The sequence below is a fragment of the Triturus cristatus genome, chromosome 1_2 (genome assembly GCF_964204655.1).
Source record: "Triturus cristatus chromosome 1_2, aTriCri1.1, whole genome shotgun sequence".
Lineage (NCBI taxonomy): Eukaryota > Metazoa > Chordata > Amphibia > Caudata > Salamandridae > Triturus > Triturus cristatus.
The window spans coordinates 582,042,921-582,063,693 of record NC_140580.1 but is presented as its reverse complement, the minus strand read 5'-3'; the positions used below and the strand labels follow the sequence as shown (position 1 = coordinate 582,063,693).

General features: G+C 43.5%; 1 protein-coding gene and 1 long non-coding RNA gene across 2 annotated transcripts in view; one reads left to right on the top strand and one right to left on the bottom strand.

Annotated features, from left to right (window-relative positions):
* Positions 1-20,773, bottom strand: part of BORCS7 (BLOC-1 related complex subunit 7) — a 68,364-nt gene that overhangs the window by 46,709 nt on the left and 882 nt on the right. The gene's annotated exons all lie outside the window — the stretch shown is intronic.
* LOC146867671 (uncharacterized) lies at positions 802-1,364 on the top strand. Its single transcript, XR_014966121.1, has 3 exons — positions 802-978; positions 1,095-1,185; positions 1,317-1,364. It is a non-coding gene; the product is annotated as an uncharacterized LOC146867671 (long non-coding RNA).

Here is a 20,773-nt window from a genome sequence, read left to right as displayed (position 1 = left end):
ATCTGTTGCTATTATTCGGACGCATTCTTCACACGCACAGCGCCCCATTTTAAGATGGCCGTATCATCGGTGACTACTTATGCACGATATAGGCAATATACTTTTATATTTTGCCGCGTTAATCACTTCGGAAAAAATCGTGATATTATCAGTCCCTCCCCGTTGTAGTAAAAAGTGAGGGTTGTTTATCAAAAAATCTTTAATCAGAGGTACGCATCTTCATGCCACATGAGTTTTTCTCCCATTATCGTTGATGTCAGTCTCCGTACAAATTCACCATTCCAAGATGGCCGAATTATTAGGACCTCACATACCTGAATCTTTCACGCATGCGCTTGTTCTATACGTCATCGAAGCGAGCCAAACAGTTCACTCCACCATATATAAGCTCTCGTGTTGCGAGCGTTCACCTCCGTATGGCGATATAGAGAAACCAGCCACGTCGCATCTTTGCCTTACTCTGGTATGTATTAACATCTTAAACCGCAGATTAGACTAGTTTATTTTGGGAGGTCTTCTATCTCTGTGTATTATTAGTATCTAGCCACCTTCCCTCTAGATAATGGCGTATCAGATTCTATGTCAGTCAGGCATTAAGGGGGTTAAGTACATACATTGTTGCGTATATTCACAATATAAATTTGGCCCCACGTGTATTCCATCGTAAGGGGATCATATCATCCAGTAAACAAACAACCCAAAAGAAATCGTTTTTTTGCTACATTATGGATATATGATGCTTCATTGCACTTTTTCCCTACGTACAAACATGAATCTGTTCCATTCACAGTCATACCCGTGAATGCCCTTTGAAGTCCAGGATATCAATCTCCGGTAGCATTTATATTTGCACTGATTATTTCTACGAGAGAGGATACCTATACTACGATGAATGCCAGAGATGTGTAAGAGAGAAACATCCCATTCTTGGCATTTGTAAACTATCAAATTTTCAAATATTCACGACCGACACATTGGGTAAGTGAAATCATATAGGTTATGTACGTCATTAGTGATCTTTATTGAAATATTGTACCAGTCCCACAACAGAGTATAGTACACGTTAATGAGGTTTTTTCCCCCATCTCTTCTAGGCATATCTTTTAGAAGATAAGAGTAGGGGCCATCCTATCTTACCTTTTCGTATCAAGACCATCAAGGGTTGTCTTAATATAGTATCATCGGGTAAGAGTTTGTAACTATTTTTTCCCTCCCTCTTCGTCATTTTCATTGCTTTAGACTTGTGGGACCATAAACATCCTTACACATACATATGAGTTAATCAATATTGTATTCTGTTATCTTTTTCTTTTAAGATTAACTCTGACTGCCAGATGGCTTCTTGATCAATTATAGAGCTGCGAATCGAATTGTCAACTAATTAAACTATAGGTAGGAGACAATTTAAAATAAATTTTATTTTCCACTTTTTGTGCCATCATTATATCTTAGTTTTTTCTGTTCTTTTCTCTTTTATCTTTTTTTGTTATGTTATAGAGGATAATTGTTGTATCATTCGTCACTATTTGGGCTTTCTATATGTTCTAAATTTCATGACATTACTAGGGTGTGGGTTCCCAAACGGGTGCAGTGGTAGATATTGTTTTTAACATTAAATGTGAGCTAAACGCCATTGAGTCTCCTGACTCATTTAACAAGTGTCAACAAAATTAGGTAACTTCAGAGTGAAAATAATACAGACCAGTATTGTTATATTTTGTTGTTGAATTGTGTCTCTATATATCGTATTAGATTTTTATAGATAAGTAAGGATATATAAAAAAAATGTCTGTTCTTTTACAGCAATCACTGACACAGAATAATCTGAAGAAGGCTTTGCCGAAACGCGTCAAATGTCATTGAGTGAATTATCAATCAACGGAATCACCTTTGCACATCTTAGCGATATATCCAATTGCTAATACTTGACTGTTTCATGTACTTGTAGTTTGTATCAAAATGATTGTCTTATATATGTAGTCTTTGTGAGTAAATTAAATATCCACCATGAATATCAAATTGGTTATGAAACTACAAAAATAAAAATGAAATATTAAAATAAAAATATTAAATTTCCAATTGTTTAAGTTACATTATTGTATTGGAAAAAAATTATGGTTTGTTTTGTATCTCTGAAGTTGCCACGTTTTGTGTAACTTTATCTTTGCACTTAGCCTGGTGCAACCGTCACTCTTTACATACATGGGAGGTTGGTATGGCATGTTCCCGATTCAACACAGGTTGATTTGCATATAGCTGGCCCAAACTGAGGTGGCATGTTGGGCTAAAAACGATGGATTGAGATGCGGCCCAGGCGATTGTCAGTGGCCAGTGATTATTTCAAGTATTCCATACATCACCCTGTTTTAGTTACCCACAGAGGCGCGCTCGCGACAATCTCTACTTAATTACTTAACGGGGGCTATGGGCGCTATTGAACAACAGATGACTGTAGAAGAGTCGCTGAGCTCGGGTAACTCAGACCCTGGTGGTAACATGGCAAGGGATAATACCCCACAGGGGTGCCCTGTTCCACCTACTGAAGCAGTCAAGCACTAATGGTTGCATTGTAGATACTTCAGGTCACATATCAGGAAGTGATCAAGATTATGAGTGTCAACCAACCTCTAAGGGAGCAAGAAATCCAGTCACGCTTCCTAAAGTAACTGGGAACACAGGCTCGTCTGTGGTACCCCCGCTAAAAACACGAAAAAAGGCCCCTAAAAAGGTTATGCCCCTAGGGACACAAAAACTAGAGAGTAGGGAAAAACCTTCAGGTAGTTCCAATACCCGTACACAGAACAAGGTGGTTAAGATAAAAGCCAAATTAGACTCTTTAGACACCTTTCTCAGAGTTACATTGGATAACCTATTAGGCAGAATTGGAAAAATGGAAGATGCATTACTTAATTGTTTGTGTAAAGTACAGAAAATGGTACAGTAATTATTAGATGTGTACAGGAGTAATCAAGCCCAATTAGTTAACAGCGAGAGTTGTCAAGCTACTGACCCTGCCCCTATCAGTAATAAGGAACCGAGCACTACATCAAAGATTTGAGAAATCTCCCATCATTAACCATGAGGCTCGCTCCAACACAATTTCCTTAGTCCCGTCTATATCTACTCATCCCCCAAATCTTAATCCCAACACCACTAGCGTTATGAATGAAAATGACAGTGATTGGCATAAAACACGTCTGGATTTACTGCATGCCGCCACCCCTTATGTCGTGGTGCTAGCTAATGTTCCGAGAGTACAGACGGGGATGGTAGAATCATGGGAGCTCCTAAGGAACAGATCGTTACACTGGCTAGGAACTAGGGTGGGATTAACTGAGAGATTATATGGGTGGGATTAATTGAGAGATTATACGAAGAATTTAAGATGGCCAGGAGAATATCGTGGGTTGGTAAAGGCCGGAAGAACTTCAGTGGGGACTGTGTGGTACTGACATTCAAAACTCCGCAATTAGTGCAACTAATCTTGAATAGAGCCGGTAGTCATACAATCACTACCCAGGGTGTTAACTTAGTACCATTGGGTTATTTTTATGACCCGAAGAGTAATAACAATCTTACTAACTTGAGGGAACCACACATCCCGGGCTTTAGAAACCAGTTTAATGTGCCTGTCTATAATCGGTTTGAGACATACACCAACCTCGATTTAGTTGACTGACTACAAACGGGGGAGCATCAGTATATAGTAACACCCAGTACTAGGGGCATCTTGTACAGCGCAGGACATCTGGTGCCGCTATCTACCAGCATATTAACTATCCAACACGGCTCTATTGAGAAGGAAAGCACTGAGACAGTATATGACTCGTTGGGCAATAATACGTTAGAATTGATTCTACTCCCATCTCAACAAACTAACTCCATACCATCTAATGTTACTAATGTGAGGGTTAATGAATGTGGTAAAGAACTAGAGGATAAGTGTCAACTTCTGTTTTGGAATGTTGCCGGTTTAAAATCTATGGAGTCTAATATTTTATGGATCGAGTTTGTGAATTTTTTTTATATTGTTAGCCTACAAGAAACCTGGGCGATAGACCCTATACATATAAGTGGCTAAGTGGCTACAAAACATTCCACACTTCAGCCAACATCATCATCATCTGGCAGAGCTAAGGGGGGGGGGGGGCTGTGTACGTATGTTTCAAACTACCTGATCGCAGGGAAAATTGAATTCACTGCTACTGAACCCTACAATCATATAGTTAGTTTACATGTGGATAGCACTCTTTGTTTGGTGGCACTGAACTTGGGCCTGGCAAGGATCATGCTCTATGCTCTTCGTATCGCCTTATTGCACTTCTCAATACAGACGCAAAACTCTACACAAAGATTCTGGCTAACCGCCTAGAACCTTATCTCCTGGGTCTAATTGACCCCGATCAAGTAGGATTCATTCAACAACGCCAAGAGGCTGACAACGTGCGACGGATAGCCCACTTGGTAGAAAAGACACACCGCCGGAACATCCCCGCCTGTCTATTATCGCTAGATGCTGAAAAAGCATTTGATCGGGTAGATAGGGACTTCTTGAGGGCGGTTCGCCAGAGGATAGGACAGGGACCCACAATGATCTCTGGAATAATGGCATCATAAACCTCTCCCCAAGCGCAGGTCAGGGTTAATGGACAGCTCACACAACTGATACACAAACACAGAAGCACTAGAAAGGGCTGCCCACTCTCCCTCTGCACTTTGCTCTTGTAGTAGAACCATTAGCCATAGTTATTCAACAATCAGGGGACATCAGTGGTATCCCTTTTGGGTTCACCAACCACAATATAGCACTATTTACAGACAACTTCCTACTTACTTTGTTGAAACCCAAAACATCTTTGCCGGCCCTTATAAAAATCCTAAAATCATTCGAAGAGGCCTCCAGCCTTAAAATTAACCTCAATAAATCGTGGGCAATGAATCTAACCAATCCCAACGACAATATCCCGGAACTACAATCTCTCACCCCCTTTCAATGGGCAGCACACTCGATAGGATATCTCGGGCTTACACTGTACTCTTGGCAACCACCTTTTCTTGACGTACAAGCACTGCTTTATTTGTATGCTTAAAATGTGCAACATGTTAATAAAAAGATTTAAACAAAAAAAAGATATTTCGGGCTTAATCTAACTTCCATATTGTCCACGTGGACGCAGGCAAACTGGCCTGAATATAGAAGAGCAGTCCTCGAGGACCTGCGAACCTAGAAGTCACTGCCGATATCATGGCTAGGGCGGCTCAATACAATCAAAATGTCCGTCCCACCGAAAATACTATATTAATTTCAAACGCTCCCCACTGCAATACCGCAAGCCTCCAAACAACGCTTACAACAAGACCTAACCACTTTCATATGGGAAGAAAACGGCCAAGACTCCCAAACAAACTCCTTATGCTGCCTCGAGACAGAGGTGGGTTAGCGTGCTTCAATCTTCTAGAATACTATTGGGCGTCACATCTCCGATACATCTCGGAGTGGGTTGTCCGCAAGAGCGAGAGCATTGGCTACATATGGATCAGCCTGTTGCCTGCAAACCCCTGTGGGACTTAGCATGACTTCCATAGGGGTCTCGACAGCGCAGCACATACATAGCCACCCCCATGAAGACAGTGTGGGAAACCTAAGATAGGGTCACAATCTCTAAGGGCCTTACTTCCTTTCCATCCCCTAATACACCCTTGGCACACAACCCGGACTTCCCACCAGCCCTGCAACCACATTCCTTTTTAACGTGGGCAGAAGTGTCATACAATTTGGGATCTTTATGAAGGCGGCCATTTTAAATCATTTGATCAGTGTAAAAAGGAATTCCACCTATCTGAAGAGGCTAGACTACAATAATTCCAGATCCGGCACTCGCTGCACCCACCGTTGAATACCCAAGGGGCGACTCGGCCTTTTACCCCCTTTGAGATGCTGGTGTGTTCCTATGATGGGTCCCAGGGTCGGGTTTCTTGCACCTACCAAGTATTACAATGCTCTGCCCCGATTAAATTCCACACGTACCAGACACAATGGCAAACAGCCAGCACAGATGAGGTCACCCCAAAGCAATGGGAGCAACTCTGGCGAGACATATAAAAAATATTTAAAAGCATACCGCAGCGGGAAAACGCATACAAGCTCATGACAAGGTGGTACTATACCCCCCAATGACTACATAAACTGTTCCCCACTTCTTCACCCACTTTCTGTCAGCACGCGATTGAAGACTTCCTGCTCATATGGTGGTCCTGCACATTGTTGACTCTTTATTGGGAAGAAATCCTAAGTCACTGTAACGAGATGCCAACTGTTGAACAGTCGGGGGACAAGGATTTTGATGTGTTCCCCTGTTACCTTTCCCCCATCCTTTCTTTGCAGTCATCTTCTTCTGCGGAGGTGTTGTGGGCCTTTAAGGACCTGGACATCTGGGATTCAAGCCCCGCCCACCAACCAGGAAGCTGGAATCCCATTGGTGAAGTCCGACCCACCACCAGCGTCATAAAGAGGCCAGAGGAAACAGACGGGGAAGAAGTCGACCGGACGAGGGAGAAGCCGGAGCAACTGACGAATCCTCCTTCTTCTACGCTACCAGACGCCGGAGTTCGAGGACGAGAAACAGACGAGGGCGATGTGAGAGGAACGGACCTCTCTCTCACCAAGGGGGCGCCATACCCGTATCGACACCGTGAAAGAGCCAGCCACGCTTCTGGAGGAGCGTGGCCACCACAGGTACGTGCTCATATCCGGACATTGTTCTCCAAACGTGCTGAGGGAGGTTTACCAGCTCTCGGGTGGAGGGAGGCATGCAAATGCCACAGCAGCACTAAAAAAAGAGAGCTTCTTGATTTTTTTTGCTTCTCTTATCCTATTGGTCACGGGTGACAGATTGCGGTGTACTCTTTTGGTTCCTCCCCACTACCCTTTCCCCGTTTTCCTCGTACACCAGATAGATGTATTGACGGAGGTGTTCTATTCTTTTGTTGTGTTCCAGCCCATCCCCTGCTCCTCTGCAACAACGATACGGAGTGGTGTGAAGAACCAAAGCCGCAACTTCCTCCCATGAAGGACCACAAAGGGAAGTGGCTACATTGTTTTTGTTGTGGTTTGTTTAAAGCCTTCTTTTATGACTTTCTTCCGTCTGCCTAATAAATCAACCTCTAAAGCATACCTTCCCATCTTTGTTCCTTGACTGGCCCACACATGGTGGAGAATGCGGGCAGCTTAGCTCCATAGCCAGCATGGTGAACCTGTTGCAACAATTAATCTCAGGACAGCAAAAACTTGAATGGGCCATCGAGAAGCAGATGACGGCAGCCCAAGCCGACCGTGAACTTATTAAGGAGTCAATGAACCAACAGGTCGGATGTATTCATAAAGTTGCCATCGACCAATTCCAGCTCACTACGCTTTTGCATAGATTTTAGGGCGGTTAACGCCATTTCCAAATTCGAAGCACACCCATTGCCGAGAGTCGACGAACTCTTTGAACGGCTCGAGGTGGCGGAATATATAACAACCTTGGACCTCACAAAAGGTTACTGGCAGGTGCCTCTCAATCCTCGAGACAGGGAGAAGACTGCTTGCTCAACCCCCACGGGTCAGTTCGAGTTTACGGTGCTTCCCTTCGGTCTCCACGTGGCACCTGTTACCTTTCAAAACTCTTGAACCGGGTGCTTTCAAACCATCAGGGATACTCGGCTGCCTATCTTGACGAAATCGTCATTTATAGCCCCAGTTGGGAAGAACATCTACGACATTGTCAAGCGGTTCTACAGGCCCTTCAAAAAGCCGGCCTACACATTAACACGAAAAAGTCTCACGTCGGTTACCAGAGGTTCAAGTATCTGGGGGAAGTCCTGGGAAATGGGGTTATTGAACCACAATCGGAGAAAATCAGAGCAATAGGGAACACCTCTTTCCCTTCCTCTAAGAAAGACGTCCGGGCCTTTCTTGGTCTTTTAGGCTACTATCGAAGGCTTATTCCCCGTTTTTCAGAGATAGCCCTGTCCCTTAACTGACCTCCTTAAACAATAGGTGAAAACCAAAGACCTCGCCCACCCTTCTCCTCTAGCTCTACAAGCATTTCAGGATCTAAAAGACGCCATCACCACTGCCCCCGTACTCAGGTCCCCAGACTTTACAAAACCCTTTCTCCTTCAAACAGATGCCTCCAATCTGGGGATTGGGGATGTCCTCTCCCAGACCTCTTCAGAAGGGGTTGACCATCCAGTGCTGTTTATAAGTCGGAAGCTGTTTCCCCGTGAACAGAGGTATTCCATCATAGAGAAGGAGTGTTTGGCGATTAAGTGGGCCGTGGAGAAGCTCTGTTATTACCTTGAGGTTTCCCACTTTATCTTGTTCACGGACCATGCTCCGTTGCTCTGGCTGAGCCGCAACAAGGGGCACAACCCTCGGATCCTCCGGTGGTTCCTCTCTTTACAGCCCTTTTCATTTGAGGTACGCCACCGTAAGGGACAGGAAAACAATAACGCAGACTTTCTCTCCCGGGTTTCCATGTTCCCCGATTGGGAACATTCTGGGGTGGGGATGTGTAACGAGGTGCCAACTGTTGAACAGTCGGGGGACGAGGATTTTGATGTGTTCCCCCGTTACCTTTCCCCCATCCTCTCTTTGCAGTCATCTTCTTCTGCGGAGGTGTTGTGGGCTTTTAAGGACATGGACAACTGGGATTCCAGCCCCGCCCACCAACCAGGAAGCTGGAATCCCATTGGTGGAGTCCGACCCACCACCAGCGTCATAACGAGGTCAGAGGAAACAGACGAGGAAGAAGTCGACCGGACGAGGGAGAAGCCAGAGCAACTGATGAATCCTCCTTCTTCTACGCTACCGGAGTTAGAGGACGAGAAACAGACGAGGGAGACGTGAGAGGAACGGACCTCTCTCTCACCAAGGGGGCGCTGGGACGCCCCGTCACTGGGGCAGCTATGCGCTGTATAAATCCTTTAATAATAGTATCGACACCGTAAAAGAGCCAGCCAAGCTCCTGAAGGAGCGTGGCTACCACAGGTACGTGCTCGTATCCGGGCATTGTTCTCCAAACGTGCCGAGGGCGGTATACCAGCTCTCGGGGTGGAGGGAGGCATGCAAATGTCACAGCAGCACTAAAAAAAGAGAGCTTCTTGATTTTTTTTGCTTCTCTTATCCTATTGGTCACGGGTGATGGATTACGGTGTACTCTTTTGGTTCCCCCCACTACCCTTTCCCCGTTCTCCTCGTACACCAGATAGATGTATTGCCGGAGGTGTTATTTTCTTTTGTTGTTTTCCCGCCCATACCCAGTTCCTCTGCAACAATGATACGGAGTGGTGTAAAGAACCAAAGCCGGAACTTCCTCCCACGAAGGACCACAAAAGGAAGTGGCTACATTATTATTTTTTTGTTTGTTTAAAGACTTCTTTTATGACTTTCTTCCGTCTGGCTAATAAATCAACCTCTAAAGCATACCTTCCTGTCTTTGTTCCTTGACTGGCCCACAGTCACATAAAAGACGTAGTGGGCTACCCCATACCATCAGCCCCTGTTGTGGTTATCCTGGGAGTTAGGTCTTCAACTCTTCTTGCCATGCAGACTGGCGCATTCTATCCCATATGCTCAAAGCAGCCAAACAGTTAATAGCTTTTTACTGGAAGAAAACATCTACACCACTCATCACCATGTAGTTCACCCACTTATGGCATACTATGGCAATGGAACTTCTCACGTCTAAAATAACATACACTAAACCTACATTCACAAGCACATGGCAACCTCTAATAGATAATTTCTCCAAATTAGAATACACATGCTTCACCCTACCAAAACTGCGAAACCTACAACTATTTGAGGACACCCACCAATCCAGAACACAGACATATCACATGAGACGCACCAATCGGACACCACAGGGAGCACACTACCTAGTACTTCGCTTTAAAAGGGAACCCTTGGGACCCCTTCACTGGCAGTATCTCCCACCCCCTCTACCCTGCCCTGGAATCCCCCTCTTTCATGTTATTACATTTATTTACTAATGTTCTCTCATGTCCACAGATATTTGTTGAAAGTGAGATATAATCATATGCATCACTAACCAATGTTAAGCAATTTGATCTACAAGAATGATGTAGACGCAAAATGTATGTAAGTTTCCAAGGCCAATGTTGTGTAGTATTGCATTTTGTCTCAATGCCTTCATGATGCTTTGTACAATTCGAAAACCTTTTCCTTTTTTTCCCAATAAAAAAAATAGAAAAAAAAAAATAAAACATTTCACCATGTCCACAAAAAAACTCTCTCATTGTTAGTAATTTCTTTACTCTTGGTCACGTTTTTGCTGTCTAACTTAAAGATTGTTAATTCCCTTGTCTGTGCTGCCTACGTATCCTAAAGTTTGTTGTGCATGCCCTACAAATAACAATACATGAACAAATAAATAAAAAGAAGAGCAAGTATATCAAGGCCTTGGCCTTTCCATTTCTGACCGCTGTGCAATAATGTTTGGTGGCCCTCCATTCTGTTTGATAGAACAGCCATATCCCTGGAAAAACAAGCTCTCACAGGAGAATAACTTGTACCACCCTTATAATTCTTAAAAGTGGAAGCAAAACATTATGCCAAGCTCCCAATGGGGAGACTGGCAAAAGTGATTTTGGAATAGGTAATCCTAGGTAATAGGAGCACGGCATAAGGGGCAAGTTTACCACATCTCCTACCAATATAGTATTATGGCACAAGTTATAAATGTACCCTTCTCAGATCTAATTTAGGGGGTAATAAGATGTTCAACTGGATGACATGCCAATAAAATTGAATGGTAATGACCTGGGCTAGTACAGGCAAAACGTTTATTCGTAGTTCAATGGACTTAAACAAGACCCCTATCCTCCAATCTAGTGGGATTGAGGGGCTACCGTAAATAAATTACTAACACAGCACGGCACCATTCAGGGCTTCAACTCTTACACTCTTTGTATGCACTACATTTGGAACCACGTTTGACATCCCTGTTTATGTATATCCAAATAGTACTAGTAATTTGTTATACTATCGGAGCGTATATCTCAACATTTAAAGTCTGACTGAATACACAGTACTGCCTACAGTCCGTCAGTCCAACAATCTGGGTGATTTTTGGCTGAAAACTGAAAACTTGGGTACTGCAATGGTTTGATTCACCAACATTTCTAATTACTTCCCTATTGAAAAATATGTGCTTGCATTTTCGGCTAACAACACCATAACCCTTTCAAAATTTACTGACTGGCTTCAAATATGGGCCAACATTCCAATCTCAACAGCACTATGAACTTGGTTAAGATGATTGTCTTTTATTTAGGGGAAGCAGTTTGCAATGACAGAAGGGGTTGGGTATTCTGTGACATATTGTTGGGCAGCGTAAGTCATCCCTATGTTGTTTTCCTCCCAGAGCAGGCTCTTTCAAATCTCGCTTTTTAATACATTTCTGAATCACAAAAGACAAATTATTCCACTCACATTTGGTGATCCGGAGTTTTTTTTAAAGGATCTAGGTTCAAGGTTCAAAGTAATCATTAATTTTATAAGCACTTAGAACGATAGCGTGGCACACCAACACATACCCAAACTGTATACAGGCTCTGTAGTCTGCGACAACCCCTTTCAATGGAAGGCTGTGGCAGCAAGTACAAAATCTCCCGGCTGACTCAAATTGTACAGTTAAACCAAAGCTCAGTTATCACAAACATCGGTGAAATAGGAGGTTTGGGACCTTTTTCAGATCTCATCTAAGACAGAGAATGTACTTCCTATGCAAGATGTTTTGTTAGCTTACAGAGGGCTTAAAGCCCACGCATCACATAACATTGGGTGGATTCTTTATTACTCTAATTTATTTGCTTTGAATTCATTAGCTTATGTGGGCTTCACTTCCTCTTCTTGGGTTTGTCCCTTCCTTAGAGTATGAACCAATTACTTATGCAATTCCATCTACGAGTATAGGTCTCTCCCTCCGTCACACTCGCTTACCCATGTGCATCCTGTGCCTTTTAGTGCTTATCCACCTTATTCATTTTCACCACGTGCTTTTCTCCCACCTCCATGTTGTGCTCTCGTTTGTTTGCTCCCTCACAGCTCTCCCTCTATGTTTGCACCATCCTGCATGTTCCTTCCCTGCACCGTCATGTTGCTTAAGCCACCTCCTTCAAGTTGCACCTCCAAAAGGTACTCGCTCCACCTGCTACTTTTTTGTGTTTATCAATTCAACTAAGATTGGCAAAGGGAAAAGAAAAACCTAATTTTGTAGGCATGTGTATGGTTGATGCGCATGCCTACAAAATGACGTGACCAGGTGCGCATGGCTTGGATTTCTTTTTTTTTTTTTTTTTTAAACAGCAGGGATGCTGTACAACACAGCTAGAACCACTGGCAATACTATAGGTCCTAAAGGCCCAATATACTGGCTTTGCCAATGCTTGTTTTCCAAATGATCCCAACCCACAAATATTTTTCAACTAGCATGTCAGCCAACTATTGATAAATCACAGAGGGAAAGAAAATCATCTAGATTACAAGGAAATGTTGAATAATTTGCTACAATTTTCTATCTATGGACAATTATTGTAGAATGCAGTCTGTTTCCAGGAAATTGCAGAAAATGTGGAATTATTTATGTTAAAAACAACTTAGCAGTACACGTATCATTACTGTGCAAAGGCAACGGAGACTAGATATTTCTCAAGGCAAGGATCCTAAAATCAGAGACGTATAGCCCGGAACAACAAGTCACGATTTTAGGCTGCATTTACCTTCATCCATCTAGGATCAAACGTGAAGCAACGTTAAGTAGAATGCTACCAGCAATGAGGGTGTCCAAACGACCAGTGGATAATAATGGAAGATATTAATGCTAATCTAATGGAATCATATCTAAACTCTTCTCTGGTAACACTGGATGATCAAATTTGGGCCATTCCAGATATTAGAAGTCAGCATCAACAAAAAGATAATCATGGATTAAAATTAGCAGCTCATTTTAACCAACTGGGTCTCCGCATCTTAAATGGGAGATCACACACCGATTCACCTGCAGCCTACACTAACACTTCAAGTTGGCCACATTGGATTATATCTGGGTCTCGATTGCTCATTTCCATCCAATCGAAAAATTAGTAATATCATCTACGGCAAGTGATCACGCAATCATTACTTGTGAAATCCTGGTTTCAAAGTGCCTCAGTCAAAAATCAACCCGATTGGTAATGAAGATAATTTAGAACCAGTAAAGAAGAGTAAGGTGGTTGACAGAACATCAAAAGAAGATCGACAAAGAGGTGGAACATTTCCTGGATAAATTAACCCAAGAATATGGTGAATCACTGACCACAAAATCTTGGGAATCGATTTTGGAAGAACTGAGAGAAATTCTAATAATTTGCTTTAAAAAAAAAAAAAGAATAACTCCTATGACACCATGAAGCTTCAAATGATTCTATGATTTAAAGCCTGTACTGGCTCCCAAAAAAGACCTTCGATTTGCTTATTAACCAAGCATCACCCACATAGCTCATTCAGCATATTTCACTATACTGAATTTCTGTGAGAATCTCACAAGCATCTCTCAAGCCGGAGCCACATTTTTCATTGTTTTAAGCATCTCACGACATAGAATACTCTGTGTCTCACAAAGCAAGCTTTATGCGTTTGTATGACCTGTCTCACAAACACACACTGCATCTTGTTTTTGCGAACATGTTACACACATCTGGTTATTGAAGGGATCTCACATACTAGGTTTTATGTATCTCCTTTATTCATATCAGGTGTTTCGAATTTGTATAGAACTTGTCTCCAATACATACACACATACTGTAGCATCTCATTATGCGAGCATCTCATACAGAAGGCATATTTCATGTCATGTTTGTCTGCGTCTTCAGCTATTTATTCCGTTTGTGAGCAGTTTACACTCATGGCATCCATCTGCACTAATTCTTCCAGCAGATTAGACAGCAAAAGTTAAAAGTTTTTTTTATTGGGTTTGGTATTTTGTGCTGCGTTGAGTGCATAAAGTGCCTTGATCTCCACCTTTCGGCCACATTAGAGCAAAAAATACACTTATACTGTCTGTGGTAGTATCCTCTCTCCCTCTCCTCCTTCTGTGCAATGCTAAAGTAAATGGCAGCAGAGTTTTATGCTGAAAATATGATTGACCATGAACACACAGTTTTTCAATGGGGAGGCTAGGAATAATGACCATTTTTCCTGTTTCCACATTCCCCACAGAACTGCAGTTTTGGTGGGGTAGATTTTTCTGAAAAAATGCTCAGAGTTTGATCTTCTGGACAACTGAAGCTATCGGGAGTCTTGCACAGATTTTAATACAGTCCTTATTACATCATACTTTTATTAAAAAAGGAGATGCTGAGATTTTAAATCTTATGGTTCTTTGACTAAAATTACACACAGGACCACATTTAGTGGAATGGTGCTGTCTGCTATTGCAAGTGTTTTGCTAACTGGAAATCTGGTCAAGGATTTCTTTATAACATTTTTACTAAGTGCTTTCATTTTTTGATGAGCAGATTGTTACGCCTCTTCTAGTGGCCTGGTTTAGTACGTGGTTAATGAATAATGGATACTGTAAGAAATTGGATTTTTGATTGAGTGGGGTGAAAACCCTTCTCAAGCAACAACCACAATATTGTTCATGGTGAACCACAGATGTCACTAAATTAACCTGTGCTTAGCCCTTTGGTAGCTTGTTACAAAAGCAAACAGGCTAAACTCAGAGGTACTGTGTTAAGTATTTATGCAGCACTCAAACTGTCGTAAAGTGAAAACACAACACAAGAAAAACACCACACCATTTAAGAAAATAGAGTAAAATGTTATAAATAAAATGAGACCAAAAATGACAAAAATCTAATCAGTAAAATGCACCAAGAAATAGGAAGCTTTAACTGTGGCAATCTGGTCGGTAGACAGGGACAAAGTCATACGTTCAGGCCAATCATGACAAAGTGTGGGCTGGATGCAGGGACCAGGTTAGCCCAGCTGAAAAAGATTACCTTCTCATAGTCCTACGTGCAGAGTTCAAAACTTCAAGATTTCACGGAAGGGCATCAACTAATGTCATCCAAGGGAGCCAGACATTTTGGGGGGAGGGGTGGGGGGGGAAAGAGGACCTCTTGGGGGATCAGGAACTCACTCCAACAGAGGCAAGCAGGTCCAGTTGCAGCCTAGGCAAATCCTGGTGCAGCAGGTCAGCTGGGCAGGTGCAAGGAGGCCCCTTGGGCTTATTGTGTCCCTGTAGCTCATAAACGGAGGTCAGCCACCTGACCATTAAAGTCACTCTGGTAGTCTTGGGTTTAAAGAGATAGTATTCTCTCTGTCAAGCCAAAAGGCAGGCCTCAAGAAGCAGGGCTGTCTTTTGAAGGCCAAGGGAGGCCTCAAGCAACAGGACAGTCATCTGGAGAACAAGACAGGTCTTAAGCAGCAGGGCAGTCCTCTGATAGCAGTAGGACAGTCCTCTGTAAAACAAGGTAGGCCTCAAGCAGAAGGGAAATCCTCGGAGAAACAAGGAAGGCCTAAAGCAGCAAGGGGGTGAAACATCTAGACTTCCTGCACATCTGGTTCTGGAATTCCTTCCTTCCCAACGGGCTCCATGGGGTCTGGGGTGACAACAGACTCGTATAAAGTTTTTTGTGTGTGTACTGTAGCAGCCCCTTTGAAATATAATTGTGTCATGAAACAGTCCACTCCTCCCATCCTGCCAACAACTAATCTCCCTTTGTCTCACTGTCAGAGAGGAATACATAATGGGCAACTACACCCAGTCATGTGACCCAGGACATAGGCACCAAATGCTTAGGACAAGAAAATGACAACTTTCTAAAAATTGCATTTACAGAATGGTTTACTTTAATCCATCTTTACTATTAAAGAACTTTTTTATTACAATTCTTTAGACAACAAACTTTACCTTCCCACCCGTTCCCAATTGACAGTTATCACTTACTAAATGCAATAAAGTAACCCACTATTATCCTATGTGTGAGGTAGGCCTTGCAGTAGTGATAAATGAATTTAGGAGTTTTTCACTACCAGGACATGTAAAACTTTAAAGCACATGGACAACATTTTAAATACACTGCTCCCCACCATATGGGCTGTTTAGGGCCTTCCCTAGGGGTGACATATGAATTAAAAAAGAAGAAGGTCTAGACCTGGCAAAAGGTTTATTTCACCAGGTCGAAATGACAGTTTAAAACTGAACTACAGTCTGCAGTGGCAGGTGTAAGACATGTTTTAAAGGGCTACTTAATTGGGCAGCACAATAAGTACTGCAGGCCCATTAGTAGCATTTGATTTAGAGGACCTGGGGACATGTAAACCGCTTTACTATGGACTTATAAGTAAATTAAATGTGCCTACTGGATGTAAGCCAACTTTACCTTGTGTAAAGGCGAGAGCACAAACACTTTACCACTGGTTATCAGTTGTAAAGTACAGATAGTTTTAAAAGCCAACAAAAACAGGTTCGAAGAAGAGGAGGGGAGAAGGCAAAAAGTTTGGAAGTAACCCTACATAGAGGTCAAATTGTAACAGAAACTGTTTTTTTTAATTGGTGTCCATTTGACTAGGATATTCTAAAATTCCAATTCAATAAGCCTTTATACATCTATAAAAGAGTAGCACCAGTGGGCTGCCAAGGTTTAGTTGTGGTCAGGCGTGCAACACCCATTGGGCTCAAAGCGCTTCAGCCCCCCCACCCCCATCGTGTGTCAGCCCGGGTGAGACAGCTTACCGGGCACACACAGTTTTTGAGCTGCTGTGGGCTGGCCTCCGTCTTCTTGCAGCCGCACCTGAGTACTTCACAGTTCTTTAAAAGACTATTTACTTGCTAACGAGGCTTTATTGTTTTTCATCCCTTCTCAAGAGCCCCTGCATCTCCACTCTGCATATTGCTGGAAGAGTCAGCCCCCACCCTGAAATTTGTAATGTCCCCCCCCCCCCCCCCCCCGAAATTTGCCTCTAGTGGCGCCTCTGGTTGTGGTAATAGATGGATGGTGACTTCTTTACAGCATGATACATTAATCACACACATTAAAATTCAATGAGGGATTACAGCTGTCTTTCAAAAAGTAGAGAATGGCGGTATGGACTAAAACCTCAAAAATGAGCACAGAGGCACACACAAGGCACCATTGCTCAATAACAAGAGATTTACAATCTACTACCAGCATCTCAGTTAACTGTATTATCAATTAAGTACTCTTTAGGGCCATAACTTCCAGTCATACTTAGAAAAATGTTTCCAACAGAGAGAGCTTTTTTTTTTTTTACATAGGTTGGGAAGCTACACCAGACTATCTTAAGTTATTCCAGTATCTTTGAGGCTGAGAGAAATTTTATTGGTCTATACCAACTGAAAACTTGGTTAAGGTCAATTATGTCCCAGAAAAGACCGAATCATGGCACATGCAATAAATATATAAAGAGATGACAGAATATTTGATATACAAACAATAGAAAAGAATTTATCCTCCAGACTGAACGTGCAAGAAAATATTTGGTTTTTCTAACTAAAGTTCAGGATTTTATTATAACTGCCTGTAGCAAAAAGAATGGTTTCTGATTCGTCCGGTTCCATTTAGAGGTTTATGAATGCCACTAAAAAGATTTTGTTCATTCTTCCTTTTTCCTCTCCCACCCTCGTGGTGCATGAAGATGCAAGGTTCATATTTTTGCCACATATTTTCGAATTACTTTCCATAATGTAATTAACAATAAAGCATCATTACAGACTGTGCCGACATGCCCTTCTTTCTTGCTATTTCACTTTTTTAACTATGCAACTGTATACATTTATCGATGCCTGCAGCTCTCAGACGATGGCCACTTTCAATAGGGTCGGGCCCAATTCAAAGCCGCCTACTTTACCCACAGAGCGCTGCACTCCTCTTCGCCCTCCTAAGTGAGAAACTGAAATCTCCGAGCAAATAGTTGTTCTACAAATGCCCAATCCCTGCTCCTGGAACCACTCACCTTCAGTCAAGAATAGTACATGAGCCAGTCATTCTCTTTGCCTAATAACCTGCATAGCCACCTTCAACAAGCATTGGCATAGCCAATAGGTCTCGCTTTTGGGACCTTATAAGTATTTAGTTATGCAGCACAATATCCTTGGTGCAACAACATCAACTGTTGCATGGCTAAACACTTATAAGGGCACAACGGCGAGACCTATTGGCTATGCCAATGCGTATTACTTATTCCTTATTATGCACCGATCCGGTCAAAAGGGCACCTCAACTCTTCAGAAAAAAAAATAGGAAATGCATTTTTATATATACCACTGTTTGCTGCAGCAAAAAAAACATTTACATACATGGGGAAAGAATGTTCAGTGCCTGGAGTGAAGAAACGTGCAACATTACAATTGTTGCCATAGTAAAAAGTAATTATTTATTTTAAAAAATAAGGGGGGGAGTGGGGTTTGTGATATTTCTTTACCGTAAATTTTGGACGTGTGTAACTTAATTAAAGGATCAACTGTGGAATGCAGTGTTGAAAAGGGCATGAAATTGCTTTGGACAGGCTTGTCAGTAAAAACATTTACCCTAGGTAACTAGATATGATGCATCATATACAGCAACCTTCATAGGTGTGAGGTGCGTATTCGGGAGTCCTTGAGAATCTGGTTTGTTCTCTAGAATACAGAAAGCAAGTTCCCAAAACTGGATGGTAAACTGACCTGTGATGAGGGGATCCTAGCCCCTGAGCACATAGAAAAGGCACTGACTCACCTGCAGATTACAGTGCTTTCCCGAGCTGTTGCACAAGAACACACTGTGCAGGGTTTGGTCGGTGCTGTGAGTGGCGGGACGCTCCTCCAATGGTTAGCGGAAGAACAGTGAGCATATGGAGATGGATTCATTTCTTATCTTCTCAATCCCCCTAGTCACGTGCGAGGAGAGTGCCAGCCATGCGGACGACACCGGTGTCAACCGGTGAGTGTGTAAACCTGTTAGTTATTGCACTCCTTTCTCTGTACACAATGCATGTGGACTGCACAGTGGTCTTCATAAGAGCTGTTTCTACTGTTCCAGTAAAAGACCACCTCATGGAAGGTACGCTGCGTATCAAAACCCTCCTCTTTCCCCTCGTCCGAATTAATTTCCACTTTTCCAGAGCCACGAGCACGCCTCATACAGCGATTCCTAATTTCAGGGGATGCAAGGAATAAGGTTTCGCACAAAAAAATGTATGTGGCTCTACACTGGCATGCTGCACAATGCTTTCTTTGGGCAAAGATGGTATAGGCAGGTTACCCCCCCCCCCCTCCCCCTGGAAGTGGGAGGAGCGAAGGAAGTCTACAAACTGTGCATTGAGAATTGAGGAGCCTCATCTCGGGTGCAAGCGCGTCTCACCCCGAATTAAGTTGCTAAAGTCTCCATATATAAGGACGAGCCGGTAATTGGGCTCCATTTCCCCACCCAAATGCATTGCCGGATTACAATAAAAATAAACAAGTCCCAGGAAACATGCCTAATATAAATTAAAGTACGAGTGGTGTGCGCGCGCTGTAAGGGGAAAAAACAGCGATCTCCAGATGAGCTGAAGGCGACGCTGCCGCACTCTCTTCTTTCTTAAAGACTGGCGCACGCAGCGCATTTATTGATCTTTAATTTGTGTGGACGGGCCGTGGGGAGTGTGAGGGGCGAATGCTGCACTTAAAGCCCCTGCAGGGCGGGAGGTTTGCACCGTACGGCACGGGAAAGCTCACGGGTTGCAGTATCACAGCTCTCTTTCGTCTGGCTAGGCATGTTTTGGGAGAAGGTTATGGAAGGTCTGCTGTTAACATCAGCAGAATTAGGATACACAACACTATAGAGATAGGGTGACCAGATTCTCAAAATATCAAGTGGGAGGGGTGGGGGGGGGAAAGAGTGCAGAGGACGAAAGTGACGCCCTGGGAATGCTTCCTAACGGCTAATATTCCCTAAAGTGGTAGATGAAAGCCCGGGGTGGGGGGTGCACACTCCTCCCTTCTGACCCTTGCTCCGAGGAGCTAACAAAGTAGCAAGGGAGGGTTTCAGCCAGGAAAGGGACAAGAGGGCAAAAACCCGTCCAGGAAAAGTGAGAAAACCGGAGGCCAGAAAGAGGACAACAGCAAGCGATAGGGACGCGGGTAGAAGAGGTGGGCAGTGAGGTAGAGAAAGCTGGGCAGGGAAGGAGGCACAAGGATCAAAAAAGGCTATGGAGGTGGAGAGCGAAGGTAGGGGCGCAATGAAGCGAAGCAGTGTTGAAATACAGACCTGCGGCCTCGAGACGCACTCTGTAGTGGGGGAGGACTAAAACAAGACGCGAGACGCGCTCTGTGGCGGGGGAGGGGCTGTTAACTGAGAGGGGGAGCAGGAGGTGAGCCTGCGAGTGGTGCGCACGGCAAAGGAAAGCCATAAAGGAAAGCCAGATGGCGCCTGATCGGGCGCTGAAAGCTGGCGGCTGCGCGCGCAAGCGCTAGGCCAGCAAAAGCGTGTGGCAGCACTTGTAAAAGCCACTTACTAAATGTCTCGCAGAGCAACGCATGCGCTGGCTCAGGGGAGACCTAAAAAGGACTTCAAGCTCAGTGCCGTAGCTAGGGTGGGCGGTTCGCCCTGTGCTTCACTTTTTGGGGAGCGGTGGTGAGCCACAAGTGCAGGGTAAATTTTGTTTTTTGTCCCTCGTCGGTGTCGCTGAACCCCCCCCCCCTCTCGTTGTCATCTGTCACTTGCACCCCCACTCATT